A 15,923-nucleotide genomic window follows, 5' to 3' on the forward strand; every position below is an offset into this window, starting at 1 on the left:
ACATGTTATATGATTGTTGCTGGAAACATAATAATTACATGTTAGAATAATAATTTATTTAATACATACATTTATTTGAACATTTAGATTGTTTTCACTTTGTCATCATTACACATAATAATTGTAATATGCATTTTTTTTTCTGAGACAGAGTCTCGCTGTGTCGCCCAGGCTGGAGTGCAGTGGCACAATTCAACTCACTGCAACCTCCACCTCCCGGGTTCAAGTGATTCTCCTGCGTCAGCCTCCCATGTAGCTGGGACTACAGGCGCATGCCACTACGCCTGGCTAATTTTTTGTATTTTTAGTAGAGACGGGTTTTCACTGTGTTAGCCAGGATGGTCTCGATCTCCTGACCTCGTGATCCACCTGTCTCAGCCTCCCAAAGTGCTGGGATTACAGGCGTGAGCCACCACGCTGGGCCCTAATATGCTTTTTAATGTCCAAATCTGTTTTTGGCATCTCTGACCATTTTATTTTCTAATAGTGCTTCACGCATAGAAAAATATTGATTTAAAGTACTTTTAATTCAACAAACTGAAATAAAGGTTTTCAGTAGATTATTTTTGTGTTTTAGCTAGGCAGTTCTATCATCAAAAGGTAATGATGGTATGGTTTCCTCTTTTTAATACTTATCTTTCTAATTTTTGTTTAATGTTACATTGCATTAACCTGGACTAGTGAGTTAATGTTAAATACTAGTTGTGTCAGTCGGTGTAGTTTACTAAGAGTGAACTTCATTTGAATTCCTGGGATATACCTCAATTGATCATAATGAGATCTTCTATAATAGACTGTGGAATTCAATTAATTAATGTTTTATCTAGGATTCAATAGTATCTTTCTTTTTGTGTTATCTTAATATTTCAGTATCAGAGTTATGCTACTTTTTTGCAAAATAAATTGGGATCACTAATATAACATAAGCTTACCTATTCTAGAAAAATGTAATAACATTCACAGGTGAAACCACTAGATGTTAAAGCCTATTTTTGGGATTAAAATTTGTTATAATAGTAGTGGCAGAAATAGTGGTACTCTATCTTATTTAAGATAGCCTCTTTCTCAGTTTGAGTCAGCTGTCAGGGAATATAGGATCTAAGAAAATTTGAGGCTCATCTTTGGTTATTTTCAGGTTTACCATTCTGCCTTGCCACTTCCCCAAATTGGTTAGTAAGCGCTCTTTGTCTTCCATGTCACTTCCTCTATCTAGACTTCACCTTAGATGGAACATAACTAAGATGAAAAGTTGCTGACTTCTGAAATATGCAAAACAAGGAGATTAATAAAAGTAACTGTCATTTTACCATATTCTTTTATCATTCTTCTATATACTTTTAAGGCATCATCTCATTTAATTCTCACCACAGTTCTAAATTCTATTTTTATTTCATATTACAGATGAAAAAACTGGGCTTAGCAAGCTTAAATAATTTGTGGACCCAGGATTTGAACTCCAGCTTTCCAAAGTCCAAATGTATAAGCATTGCTCTATATGGTCTTTCTGTCACTTAGGGTACTCATTAGAGAAATCTTTCCATGAGACAGTTCTTCTCCACCTCTCCCGGAGGAGGAGGGTGTGGGGAAATGAAGTGATATGATTACAACAAAACAAAGAAGACAAACATAGAATCTGACAATCAGTAATTTTGATCACAGTAAGTATTTGAAACTGATTATCTCTGAATATTATGAAATCAAACCACAAAAAGACGAGAATAAAATATATAAACTAGCACAAAATTATGCATTTAAATACCATGAAAGAAATTTTGAAAAACACCAGTATTTCTTAGACTATTTAAATCATTTTCAGACAAAAATTATATATTTTGAGTAACTCTCATTAAAGAGATAAAATGAATTAGAAAAAAGGAAAGAGAATCAAACTTACATACAAAGAACTTAATAATTAGCAGTTATAAAAAGCACAGCTCTCCAAAAACATTAATGAAATGCTGATGAAAATTTGGTTTTAAAATATGATGAAAAACATGCAAGTTCATTAATATACAATGATAAAGATAAAACAATTCTACCTTATTCATCTGCAAATTTGTGGTTCAAATGGTACATGTTTTATGTTATCTTATTTCAGTTTTCTTCCCTTTTACTTTCTAGTCGGTCAAACATTTGAATCCATAGAATTGTCCTATTTGTTAGACCTCTGTTGAAGTTATTACTGTTATTAATATTTACCAATTATATTCTGATATTTTAAATATTCAATAATATGAATGCTTATATGAGTTACTAAAATGGGTATGCCTAGGTAAAGTAGCATATTCTATAACATTTGTTTACAGATTGTCTTTCATTTTCAATATGTACTTTCCCAATCTGTATAGTCTATAGTCAATAAAGTGGAAAGCAGTATATTAAAGCTAGACAGGCAACTCTAATCATGGCTTGACTCCTATATGAATTGGTACAAAGGATGTGTTTTCCATAATTAGCTTCCATGTGCTAAAAAATAATTTAACCTAAATAAATAGAATGTAATTGGCCTTTCTTAATAACACTCAGGTTGTAAATCAATGAATATGTTTAACATGCCAAAAATTATATTTGTCACATAGAATTGGGAACATAAAATCTAAATGATTGTTACCAGTAGAATTCCCAAGAGAACTTTTGTTTAAATTTTATTTTGATAAAGTACCCTTAATATGAAAGTATGTTTTTTGTTATATACTAAGATACATACTAAGTAGAACACTAGCTATAAATAGAATGGAAAATACAGCCACTAGAGTTTAACTTGATACAAAAAGGAAAATCTGAAGATCTCCAGTCTACTTGGGCATGCTTGAGGGAAGGGAAGGGAGAGTAGGTCATTTCTTCTCACCATTAAGAAAAGATGCATGAATGCCTCTTGGTGAGTGATCATTGTTATGAGTGATTATTGTTATGTTATGAGCCACATATTCCTACCTGTAAGCCTAGTTTGAAAACCAAATTTCATTTATAACTGATGATTAGAAAAAGACTTCAGATTTATATGTTCCTATCTTGCTGTTATTTATCACTCTTTCATGATGAAGTTAAATTTTGAGTCTGGAAGTACTTGGAAAAGATTAAATTAAATCAAATACAATATTATATCTTTTTAAAATCCTAACATTAGTAGGGGAAAATGTTCAAGTGAGAATGATTAAGGGAGACAAAGAAAGGGAAAAGTTCTTCTGTGATACAGGGATTTATCTTATGCTTACTCATGATTTCCTCCCAACATTCATGATCAATTTCCACTGAGCCTTTCCTGGGCTTGTTTATGCAAGTATCTTTATTTGTCAGCTGACTAAACAATGTCAGGCACCAGCTTTCGCTAGGCATTACCATATCAGGTGGTAACTACTCTGCAATAGTATCATTTTTTTAGAGCTAGTGAAAAGAGCATTTGGCTGATATTGAAAAAAACACGAGTTTGAATTTCAGCTGGCTTAACCACCAGTTGTGTTAAGCTAGGTAATTCATTCAACCATTAGGACATTTATTGTGTCCAATCCAAATTACTGACATTCTTTAATATGACCTCTAAAGACATTTCCATTGGTAAGCTTCTAACGTTGTGCACCTGTGCCCTAGAACTTAAAGTATAATAAAAAAAAAATTTCCCTGTGGGAAGTAACCATATTCCCCTATGTAGTTGGGATAAGAAGGTGGCTTGCATTTCTTTTTTTAAGTGACCTGGGAGAGCCTTTATGTTGGCTTTGGATTTCAAGATTTCTTTGTAGACAATGCCTGAGACTATTCCAGAAACAAACTTAGAATATTCTATGAAAGAATGAGAAGAAGCAGTATTTTAAAATGGATTCTTACTCTGGAGTACAGAGATGATGTGGCAAAACAGGAACGGATACAAGGCCTAAGGTTGTGGACATAAGGATAGGGCACTATATCCTCATTCAAAATAAAAAAATGGGGCATAACAAAGTTTCAAGACAAGTAACTGACGCTTGCCTGGAAGCGGAAAACTGGGAAGGTAAATTTGAAGTAATATTTACCATTATTATAAGGAAATGATGCCCCTCCTAGTTGTAGCAGCAAAAGAGAATCACCTTTTGGCCCACGTGACTATTTGTTTCTGAAAATAAAGAGGGTGTGGGCCAGAAGATTTAATCTACTGAAGAGGATGAAAGCTACGCTGAAGGGGTAGAGTAGGGAACCAAACTTAAAACAGAGATACAAGTCTCAGGTTCTGCTTTCCCTCCCCCTGCCTCTTCCTACAGCCACACTCCTCACAGATCGAATAAAAATGAAGAGATGCTGAGACACCAACACACATTATTTATTACTCAAACTGTCAGCCTCACATTATCTCCTTCCATTGCACTAAAGAGGCAGCTGTTGAAAATATGGAACACAGAGGGGAAGGATTCCCCTTCATCTGTTGATTAGCTAGAGTTAACATTTTGAAAATCAATGAAATGCAACACAATCCAGTGGTTAAGGTTTGATGTCATACATGAGTTTGGACCTTGACTCTAACCTCTTTCAGTTTCAGCTTCCTTATGTATATAATGGAGAATATAATGGGGCCATCAAAATAATGGCCGATGTTTGCTTAGCATAGGGTCAAGGACATAGTGATGCTCCATAAACGGGATGACTATTAATCTTCTATAAATTTTGTTATACTTTAACATAGTTGTTTCTTCTCTTCTTCTCTGGAATTAACTCATGACAAAATGCCACTGCTGGGTTGGCTTCCTTGCTTAGGTCTATATTCTCAGTACTCAGAACAGTGCTTTGAACATACAGGTTTTTGTTGCTAAACTTTGACTATTCTACTGTCTGGGAAGAAATCTCACTATGCAAGAGTTAAGTGCATCTAGCTATATATACTCAGTGTTCCACCAACACAGCTTACTTCTGTAATAAAATACACAAAAGTAGTGAGTATTTTCTCTCTAGACTGATTTTAATATGTATGTTTACATAATTATAGAATTGTAAAATCTTAACTTTGATTCAACAAGTTGTAATTTTTTTTGGGGGGGTCAGGACTTCTTTTTAATTAAAATTCACTAAAATATAATAAAAGATAAGAGGAACACAATGTAAGTCCTAATGCATATACTGTCCTATTAAGCCTAGATATAGAAACTTTCTAGAGATTGCTAGTGATCAAGAACTATGTAGTTTTGCCACATGAGCCCTTTCAATCTGGTGGATTTAATTCCTTCTTCATATTCTTCCCCGTCTCCTTCTCATTCTCTTGCCCTTTTCTCTCCTCCTCCTCCTTCCCCTCCTTCTGTTTCTTTTTCTTCCTCTGCATCTTCTGCTAACTAGAAACTTCTTTCATATCATGTGCCAAATATGTTTCCTTCCTTACTTAAAGTAATTATATACCAAAGAAAATCACTTAAACTCATGCTACTCAAAGTGTGGTCCTAGGACCAGCAGCACTGAAATCACCTGGGAGTTTGTAATGCAGAAGTTAAGGTGTCACCCCAGGTGATGTGTATAGCTTGAGAAGCGCTATTTTAACCAAACTTGTTAACTACTCTAGGGAAGATATGGTTTTATCCACTAGAGGGCAGTAGGACATATGTACCACTGGCATTGCATTTATTTCCCAATTAAAAGCTCTTTTAAGAACCACTCTCAGTTGCCAAATGGATAGTATGCTTGGTTCCTTTAAAGGAAAAAACAACAAAGTCAAACCAGGTTACATAGAGAAATTCAACATGTGAGATTAATGAAATAAGCAGTTCCATGGCACTAGCATAGTATAAAATCAGGTGCCAAATCCTAAATTGTGATTTTGGCTCTTGTTCATAGATCATAGTATTATAAAGCTGGAAAAGTCTTTGATACTCACTGGGGCAACCAACTTATTTTACAGATGAGGAAGGAAACTCCTAGACATTAACTGGCTGTTTGAAATTCATACAGCTTCCAACTTGCCAATCCAAAGCTGAAACTTCTACCAACAAAATCCCTACCCAAAGATTAAGAGAGAGAGAGACTTTAACACGACGCTAAACACCTCTTTGTATTATTTAAATGGAAAACTGGGGTTCATACTTGTGCTTTACACATCTATTGGGTTTAATAGTATTCGTTGTTTCTGAAGAGGTGGGGAGATAGGGAGGAATTGGTAGGTTTTTTTTTCCTTCAAGTTATTTATATTCTGCTGCACTGCCATCAGAACACAGCTTGCATGTCTCCATCTCAAGCCCAAAAGTGTCCACATGTAAATATCAACCAATCACTAAGTATTGAGTAACCACAATATTCATGGCACTGTTAGACATTCTTTTTAGCATGATGCTAGCATGATTTCTGCTCTCGATGATCTTTGGTTATGTGTTATTAACAGCCGGGCTGGTAACTGCTTTTAATTTTCAATCCCACATGTATTTTGCATGCAAAATGGGATCAACAACATTGTGTCAGACTCAGAGACACAAAAGGTGATGAAAACTGAGCTGATGGATTCTCATTCATCTAAGGAATTGGCAAGGCTTTACAGAGAAAAGAACCCTAATTGCACATACAACACCCTCAGTACAACTTGCTCACATGTCTTTAAAATGACCTTTTAAAGAATGTTTTAAATGTCAATGGTCTTTTAGAAAACATTGAATCAAACATGAAAATTGCTTGAGAAAAATTTTGCAATCTCCAATTAAAGGCACAGTCACATTTCCAGTTTCCTTTTCCTCTTTCTCTTATTATCAATGGAATTATTTAATAAAGCCTAAAATCACATGAAGTTTATGGATGTAAGAATTTGGATACTGATAGATGTTTACAAACAGTTTCTAAGAAAGAGACTGAATTGTTAAGCAAAGCTCCAAAGTGAAAAATGTAATAAGCAAAGTCTTGGTGGAGTGGCCCCAGAAACAAAGGAGCTCCTAAAATAAGTGCACAAAAATTTTAAGCACTATCTAGTCTGGCTTAATTTGTATCTGGACAAAAGGAAGAGGCTTGTCAGAAATTTAAATTTAGCTCCCAAAGAAATTTTTCAGAACTATGTCTTCAAACCACAGAAAAGCACTTCTCATTTGTCTATCTCTCCTTTTACCATTAGCTTTAGTATATAAATGAAGTCGTAACCAACTGTCATAATTTAACCAGGAGTCGTTACTTATGATGTCTTTTCCCCATGATCTCACCATTAGTTATTAAGAATATGAATGCAAAATACTGTTTGTGAGACAAAGTCTGAAGAAAACGTCCATTTTTTTTAATTTTAAGCAAACAGTCAATAATCTCACAAAAAATGACGTCTGATCAATGAAGTTGATAATTCTTAGTTTATATTTTGAACAGTTTAAATTGTAATTTTGACATTTTTCTAAGAGACAGATGAGGCTTTATGTTGCTTATATAAGCTATGTATGCTCTCTATCCTAACAAATAGTGCAATAGCCATGAAAGAAAACACTAGCATTTAATATGCTTTACCTTCAGCATTCATTACATACACAGTTATTTTAGGAAAGTAATGTTACCATTTGGACTTACTCTACCTATTTCACCTGAGAATATCCTCTGTTTTCCCCTCATTATAATAAAAGAATAGCTCTCAATTATTGCCAGTAATATTAGTGACACACTCATGTTTATATCTCAAATATGCTTTTAATTTTCTGAAACAGAGGCAAATTGCTGGTGATATCTTAATGTTTTAAGGTAGTTAATGCCAAAAGGCTTGGATCTGATCTTAAACTGAATATTTCCCAGATGTTTGGTAGGGTGAAAGGTGGAACTGCTAACAGAAACCAACTTCCTATCCCTGTTATACTTACTTAGGTGAATTTTAAGTAAGGATTAATTAGACATTGAGATCTTATGAGCAGTCAACTTCACAGCTCCCAGAGATAAAAGCTGGGGGCTTGCTCAGTTGTAACATAAGCCATATGTTGAGAAAGCAAAGTCTCGACTGCCACTGTCTCCTTGCACCTTGTTTATAATGCTCCTTTAACTTTCTTTTGAAAATGCAATACTTTTGAAAATGTTGAAAAACTACTAAAGGATTAGACAACTTACAGTTTTTGAGTAAGTATTGGGTAAATATTAAAGTTGCAGATATACATCCAAAATATTTAACTCACAAGAATGAGCTCATAAATATAAAAGGATAGCTTATGAATGAAAAGAGGAAACTGCTATTAATGTGGCTTATCCTAGACCAGCTTTGTACTGGCAGAAACCCTGAGGACACTAAGGATCTGAAAACTCTGTGTCTCCATGGGAAGCCAGGCTGCCTATTATAGGAAGAGGAATTTAGCGCAAATTCACAGTTGTTTGCCCAGATTCAGTAGGGACTAAAGATGAACTGGAATAAGGTCTTGCCAATTACCCATGCTTAAGGGTTGGGAGCTTTAGCTTGACAAGATTTTGCCACCTAAAACAGCTGTTTTGTGTTGGAGACTAGATGGTAATTTTGCCAAAACCACTTAAAAGGTCCAAGCCATCAATTTCAAAGCAAATGTTTCTTATATTGGGTACATGCTCATTTTTGTGATTTTTTTCATTTAAATTTTCATGTGAATATGAGTTCTAGTTTAGGTTGGAGGTGTTGATGAAGTAGCAGATAGTGATGCCAAGTTAAGAAACTATCACCAATCTATGCCAGCCAATGAGAAAGATCTACTTCTACAAATATAGAAAAGACTAGGCCAGGCACGGTGGCTCACACCTGTAATCCCAGCACTTTGGGGTGCCAAGGTGGGAGGATCAAGAGGTCAGAAGTTTGAGACCAGCCTGACAAACATGGTGAAACCCCGCGTCTACTAAAAATACAAAAATTAGCCAGGTGTGGTGGCATGCACCTGTAATCCCAGCTACTCAGGAGGCTGAGGCAGAAGAATCGCTTGAACTCGGGAGGCAGAGGTTGCAGTGATCTGAGATTGCACTAGCGCACTCCAGCCAGGCCAGCCTGGGAGACAGAGTGAGACTCCACTTCAAAACAAAACAAAAGACTGTACTTGGTAAAACCAAAAGGAATCAATGAAATGCACCTATTTACTAACAGTAAGAGCACAATCTACATTATTAATTCTTCAAATACGTCAACTAGTTATTCTGGGTTGGAATCCACTTGAAATAATTTTTCTTATAAGGTTTTCCTCTTCTTAGGCTATTTATTTATTCAGAGACAGAGTCTCACTCTGTCACCTAGGCTGGATTGTAATGGTGCAATCGTGGCTCACTGCAGCTTCAAACTCCTGGGCTCAAACATCCTCCCAACTCAGCCTCCTCAGTAGCTGCAACTACAGGTGTGCGCTGCCATACCCAGATAATTTTGTATCCTCTCCACTTAACAGTGAGAATACATATTTGTCTTTTTGTGTCTGACTTGTTTCACTTAAAATAACAGCTTCCTGTTCCATCCACGTTGCTGCAAAAGACACTCAGATGGAGTGCAGTAATGCAATCACAGCTCACTGCAGCCTCTACCTCCTTGGCTCAAGTGATTTTCCTACCTCAGCCTTCTGAGCATCTGGGACCACAGGCATGCATCACCATGCCCAGCTAATTTTTCTGTGTGTGTTTTGTAGTGATGCGGTCTCACTATGGTGCCCAGGCTGGTCTCAAATTCCTAGGCTCAAGCAATCCTCCTGCATCGGCTTCCCAAAGTGCTGGGATTACAAGAGTGAGCCACCATGCCCGACCATTAGACTTTTTAAAAGTATTTTATGAATATACATGAGATTGTCAGTATGGGTTAAGATCTCATAGATAAGATAATTGTAAGGGTTAAGGGAAATGTACAGAATCTGATAAATAAGTATCTTGTAAAGAAAACAACTGGTTATATGTTTTTATGTCTGTAATAAATTTGCCAGCAAATTTGCTACCTAAAGAATTTGTCACCATTTTGCTTCAGTTTCAAAGGCAAAAATATCTCTGACTTTCCAATGCGATTACGTTGTTTAGTAGTTAGCCAGCAAGGGCAACTGAACAAAAGAAAACTGTTGATTCTAATGAGCAGTACTCTCCTCACTCAACATCTATGCCAGGATTTTTGGAGGGGTTACATAAAGGTGAAAGGAAAAAAACAAAACAAAACATGAAAACAATTTTCAAGTGCAGCCATTTAAGAGTATAGTATGAATGTCCCTTGAAGTTTGTGAGTGGGAAGACATCTAAGGAAATGTCTCTGTAGCTCTCCTTTTGAAAATCAATCTTAACTGGACAAGACCCCTGGCCACAAGCCTATGCAATTAGACTGCATATCCTAGTACCACAAATGCAATTGTTAGCAGCTGTCTTTGTCAACAGGCAAGTTGGAGAAACAATAAAAAGAGGAGCTGGTGATGATGAAAGAGGAAGGGTGTGAAATGGTTGTGTGCTTCCTAGTAGTCTTTAAGTCTCCACATACAGAAAAGAATTTGTGCTCCTCCCTGTAGCTAAAGTGTTGAATGACTGAGAAGGCAAAGAGGGATGAGAAAGCTGTTTGTTGTCTAGAGGAAGAAAGATAGGATATCCTACCATGTCAGAAAGCTGTTAAACACTCAAGATGAAAACACTCATCAGGGTTTTAGAATCAACAAGCAGTTGTTTATATTTGGATGTTTGCAGTGGACCTTATTACCTTAACATCCTTGACCAAGTTTGTGAGACAAAGAATATCCAGGGTGTGGACTGAGATATTGGACTTTGTGGTTAAGGGACTCTTTTTAAAAACCTTTTTTAAAAGGTTATTATGACTGCAAACTTGGGTAAGAAAAGGGAGCCAAAGTGGTCCTTGGCTTTTGTTGTGGTTGAAGCAAGTGAATTTAGAAGAAAAAGACTGAGCAGAATAATTCTGGTTTAGGCTTGGGACTCTTTTATTAGTTCTCTTCCTATAGCATACAAGTCACAAGAAATTCTTTTTATGTTTTGTAGATGGCTTTTATACCCAGTAAACACCAAATATTGTCAGTGTGATTTTTCACAGGGATACATTTAGCAGTCAGTCCCTCATGGTACACGTTTATTATTTTGAGTTGAATATGCATATGTTAAATAATGGGAGGATTCAGCCTCAGGCTGGAAACCACGCTGAAGACTGAAGAAAACTTGGGGCAGTGGGTGGGGAGTGCTGCTCTATAGTCCTGCCTACCCTGGAAGGGCTTCTGATTTTACCCCACTGAGTACCCTGGGCAGAGTTGAGACACAATTAAATAGGGAATACCTGCCAACAGAGGAACAGCTTCCCTTTTCCTGTAGCGTCCCCTTTCAACTTGAGAATTGAACAGAAAGAACACCGAGCACTTCTTTCTTCTTTCCTTTTTCTAGGATAAAATGAGTTTGCCAAGTTGAAATAAGTACTTTTCACATGAGTTTCTTCAGATAAATTTATTAATTTGTTTACATATATACATATGAAATATGATCCCGGTGCTGGTAGTACAGCATCAGGTAAGAGAGGCAGATGAGGTCCATATGAAGAAAGAAGTATGCTTTCAATAAACTAAGGGCGGTCTCAACACTTTGGGAGGCTGAGATGGGAGGATTGCTTGATCCTGGGAGATTGAGAACAGCTTAGGCAACATAGTGAGACCTCTGTCTGTACAAACAATATTAAAAAAAAAAAAATTAGCTGGGCATGGTGGTTTGTGCCTGTAGTCCCAGCTACTTGGGAGGCAGAGTTGGGAGGATCGCTTGAGCCTGGGAGGTTGAAGCTGTAATGAGCCATGATCATGGAACTGCACTCCAGCATGGGTGACAGAGTGAGACCCTGTCTCAACAATAAATACGTAATAAACTAAGGGCAAGTTGGATCTCTTTTAACTTCAAGCTAAGTATGCCATCCTCTTCATCATACTTCTCAATTGTACTACATGATCAGAGATCAGAATTTTTAAAGAGTTTGAAATCTGCACACTAAACATTTCTCCTCTAAACTAAAAGATACCTAGTTCTTGTATCAGTGCATTAAGAAATAGGCTCAGCTACACAGTAGCTATAATCTATACATAAGGAAAAATTGCTTAATAGAGTTCTATTCCTGAGTTCCATTTCCATGGTTTGCCAGAGTTTAATTAAGTTTCTCAAGCTTTTTAAGGGCATGTCTATTTTTATTTATTTCTGTTTTGGTTGTTTTATTTTTATTTTTAAATGCTCTTTGACCTGTTTTTGTATAAGATAGATGTGTATCTATTCATATACATACCTATTGAATAATAGTGACTGTGAAATATATGCTGTATGATGGGTACTGAATTTGAGTCTATTTTGTTAAAATATAGAGACTTCAAATATATCTTTTCTTTTTTTAAAATTTTGTATTATACTTTAAGTTTTAGGGTACATGTGCACAACGTGCAGGTTTGTAACATATGTATACATGTGCCATGTTGGTGTGCTGCACCCATTAACTCGTCATTTAACATTAGGTATATGTCCTAATGCTATCCCTCCCCCCTCCCCAGGCCCTGGTGTGTGATGTTCCTTTCCTGTGTCCAAATGTTCTCATTGTTCAATTCCCACCTATGAGTGAGAACATGCAGTGTTTGGTTTTTTGTCCTTGTGATAGTTTGCTGAGAATGATGGTTTCCAGCTTCATCCATGTCCATGCAAAGGACATGAACTCATCATTTTTTATGGCTGCATAGTATTCCATGGTGTATATGTGCCACAGTTTTTTAATCCAGTCTATCATTGTTGGACATTTGCGTTGGTTCCAAGTCTTTGCTATTGTGAATAGTGCCGCAATAAACATACATGTGCATGTGTCTTTATAGCAGCATGATTTATAATCCTTTGGGTATATACCCAGTAATGGGATGGCTAGGTCAAATGGTATTTCTAGTTCTAGATCCCTGAGGAATCGCCACACTGACTTCCACAATGGTTGAACTAGTTTACAGTCCCACCAACAATGTAAAAGTGTTCCTATTTCTCCACATCCTCTCCAGCACCTGTTGTTTCCTGACTTTTTAATGATTGCCATTCTAACTGGTGTGAGATGGTATCTCATTGTGGTTTTGATTTGCATTTCTCTGATGGCCAGTGATGATGAGCATTTTTCATGTGTCTTTTGGCTGCATAAATGTCTTCTTTTGTGTCTGTTCATATGCTTCGCCCACTTATTATGACACTAAATTTGATGTCTATTTGGATATCATTTATAAGATCCTTATATAAAAACAAATAAACAGGGTTTACTTTGAATTTTACCAAAGAATAATCTACATTGAAATTATGTTACACACAGTTTTTTTCCTGATCTTTAAGAATTAGCAAAAAAAGAGGAAACATTTGCAAAAGAAATTGAATAGTATGAAACTGTTCGATGTTGCTTTTTCCTTATAGATGTTTACATTAATTTATTAATCTGACTTGAAAAAGTCAACCACTTTACCTAGAATTAGGTTTTGCCATTTTGGTGGCAAGTTGAAAAGTTGTTTTCAAATTTGTCCAGTCTTTTCCAGCCCTTGTTTTTCCCTGTCTCATATTTATGTACCAACATTTTAATCATCATGCATTATTATAAATTATTTTATTTCAGTTGAATTTAATAATTATCTGACAACACTTTATAAGCTAGTCAGATTTGAGAAAATCAATTTAAAGTCCTTCTTGCAATTCATTATATGCAATAAATAATATTAAGAGAGTCTTTCTTCTGGAAGGAATGCCTTCAGATTTTGACGAATAAATGTAAATAAAAACATTTCTTCAAGATATGATATTGTGCGGTTTATCTAGCTGAACCCAGGTACATTAAAAAGAAGTTTAAGGTAATGTTTTTCTCAATATTCTTCTTCTAAGTTTTAAAAGTATTAACAGTTTCAGATAAAATTTGACGAGGAAAGTTAGACATTTACAGTTAACATGGCTTGGATATATATTTTAATAATGCATTTAATAATGTAATATACACAAAGTCAAGTCAGTTCAATAATTTTCTTTTTTTTCAGTGTTTCTTCTCTTTTAACTTTTAGCTTTTGCCTTTCCCTTTATGTCCCTTGTCCTTTAATCTGGATCCCAGCAATATTTTATGTGCATGAGAACTCAAGTACATAGTAGTTTTAATCTATCATCTATTGTTAAATAATGAAATTTCAACATATTCCATTTAGAATCATTTACTAAGACACCAAGAGGAGTATGAAATAACACTTATTTGTGTGTAGATAGATAGGTAGATAGATAAGGATATACATTATTTTTATCCACTTACTATTCTCTTTGCATTTTTAAAACTCTCAATGTTTCCTGTTGATTTTGTAGCACCAATTCCCACATAAAATGTTTCCCTTACCCATCAGTTTTCATTTTCAAATTGGATCAGATATATCATGTTTTTTCTTAAAGGGCATGAGCACTTTCTCAAGAACATACTACTTTAAAACAATGTAAGCATTTTTAAAAAGTAAAACAGGATAATGGGATAATTTCTGGTCTTTTCTATCAAGAGGAAACAGATCATAATGTGCCAGATTGCACTCATCCTCTCTAGGAATTTCTTTATAGATAGTTTGTTAACTCAAGACTTAATAAAAGTGTTTCGTGAGCTTTAGAAAAACATCTTACCTAACAATCCATTTCCCACATTTAATTACAAAAAACAATAATGCATATATGTTGGATTCTAATATCAATCCTTAGTTGCATCTTACTAAAGAATGAGTAATGCTCCCTCCCCACATGTGGTTAAGGTAATAGTACCTGTTCTTAGACCATCTCTAGCCCAATGTTGCTTTTCCCATGTTATCTGTACTAGAATGTCAGATTTTCATGCTGAGTTCTAATATTTGTTTAATTACTTTCTTAAAATACAATTTTTAAGCACCAGGAAAACCCTTTAAACTAATTTCTATGAAAGTACTTTCTCTAACATTTCCTACAAAATCCTGGCTGCATGCTTTACTAGTAGTCACATTGTATTTAGTAGTCAGAAATGATGTGTGATGCTGTCTTCTTGTATTTCCAACCTATGGGTTCTGTTTTCTTTGCCAAGTGTGAGTTGTGGCAAAAATAGGACATTTCCATGGACTTTAGGGATAAAGAACCACTTCAGTCTTGGTAATCATCCCAAAGGGGGTAATCTGTAGTCCAGAAAGCCAGGACCTTCCAAAACATATTGATTAAACATCTCCTTTACAGCAGAAGCCAAAAATCTTTATTGCCAATATTATAAGTTATAGCAGTGGTCCCCAACTTTTTTGGCACCAGGGACTGATTTTGTGGAAGACAATGTTTCCATGGACCAGTGAAGGAGATGGTGTCAGGGGGATTCAGTCACATTACTTTTATTGCGTACTTTATTTCTATTATTATTATTACATTGTAATATATAATAACATAATTATACAACTCACCATAATGTAGAATCAGTGGGAGCCCTGAGCTTGTTTTCCTGCAACTAGATCGTCCCATCTACTCCATAATCTCATTTTGGTTGCTGTCACTGCAGAAAACCCTGCTTCACAAAGATAGAATGTTGGAAATTGAAGCAGGCTCTTTGGTGCTTTTGTGGCAGTTGCAAGATATTCTGCCTTGACTTTAATCCAGAACATATGGAGATTTGAAGTTGTCTCAAATATATTTTAAAGTCCACTGTCATTTGTGATCTCAAGCAGTTGATCCTCTTCTAACATGGACAAAGTCCATTCACCTGGCTTATTCATAAATGGGTCATGGATCCATTTCTTCCCAGTTTGGGGTCTTTTGAGTAATACTCAAATGCTTTTGAAAGCTGAGGTAAGTGACCATGCACCAGCTGTGAGAAAGAAGGCCCTGGCTCAGTCTCTTTATAAATCACAGCTAATGTTTAAAACATATCAGAAATCCCAATGTTCACTCATCACCCCCATAATTCTACTTTGGCTTTTAATGCAGACCCTTTTGCTGACTTGAACACAGTTCTCATTCTCCCCTGAAGTGACAGATTGAGTTTGTTGACTAGGTTGAATATGTCACACAAATAGGCAAGTTTTGGGACCCATTCTGTGTCACTGAAATGTGCTGCC

General features: G+C 35.7%; 1 protein-coding gene across 1 annotated transcript in view; it reads left to right on the forward strand.

Moving 5' to 3' along the window:
• The window catches only part of FGF10 (fibroblast growth factor 10), an 87,930-nt gene that overhangs the window by 49,978 nt on the left and 22,029 nt on the right, over window positions 1-15,923 (forward strand). The gene's annotated exons all lie outside the window — the stretch shown is intronic.

This window comes from Pan paniscus, chromosome 4, assembly GCF_029289425.2.
Source record: "Pan paniscus chromosome 4, NHGRI_mPanPan1-v2.0_pri, whole genome shotgun sequence".
Classification (NCBI taxonomy): Eukaryota; Metazoa; Chordata; class Mammalia; order Primates; family Hominidae; genus Pan; species Pan paniscus.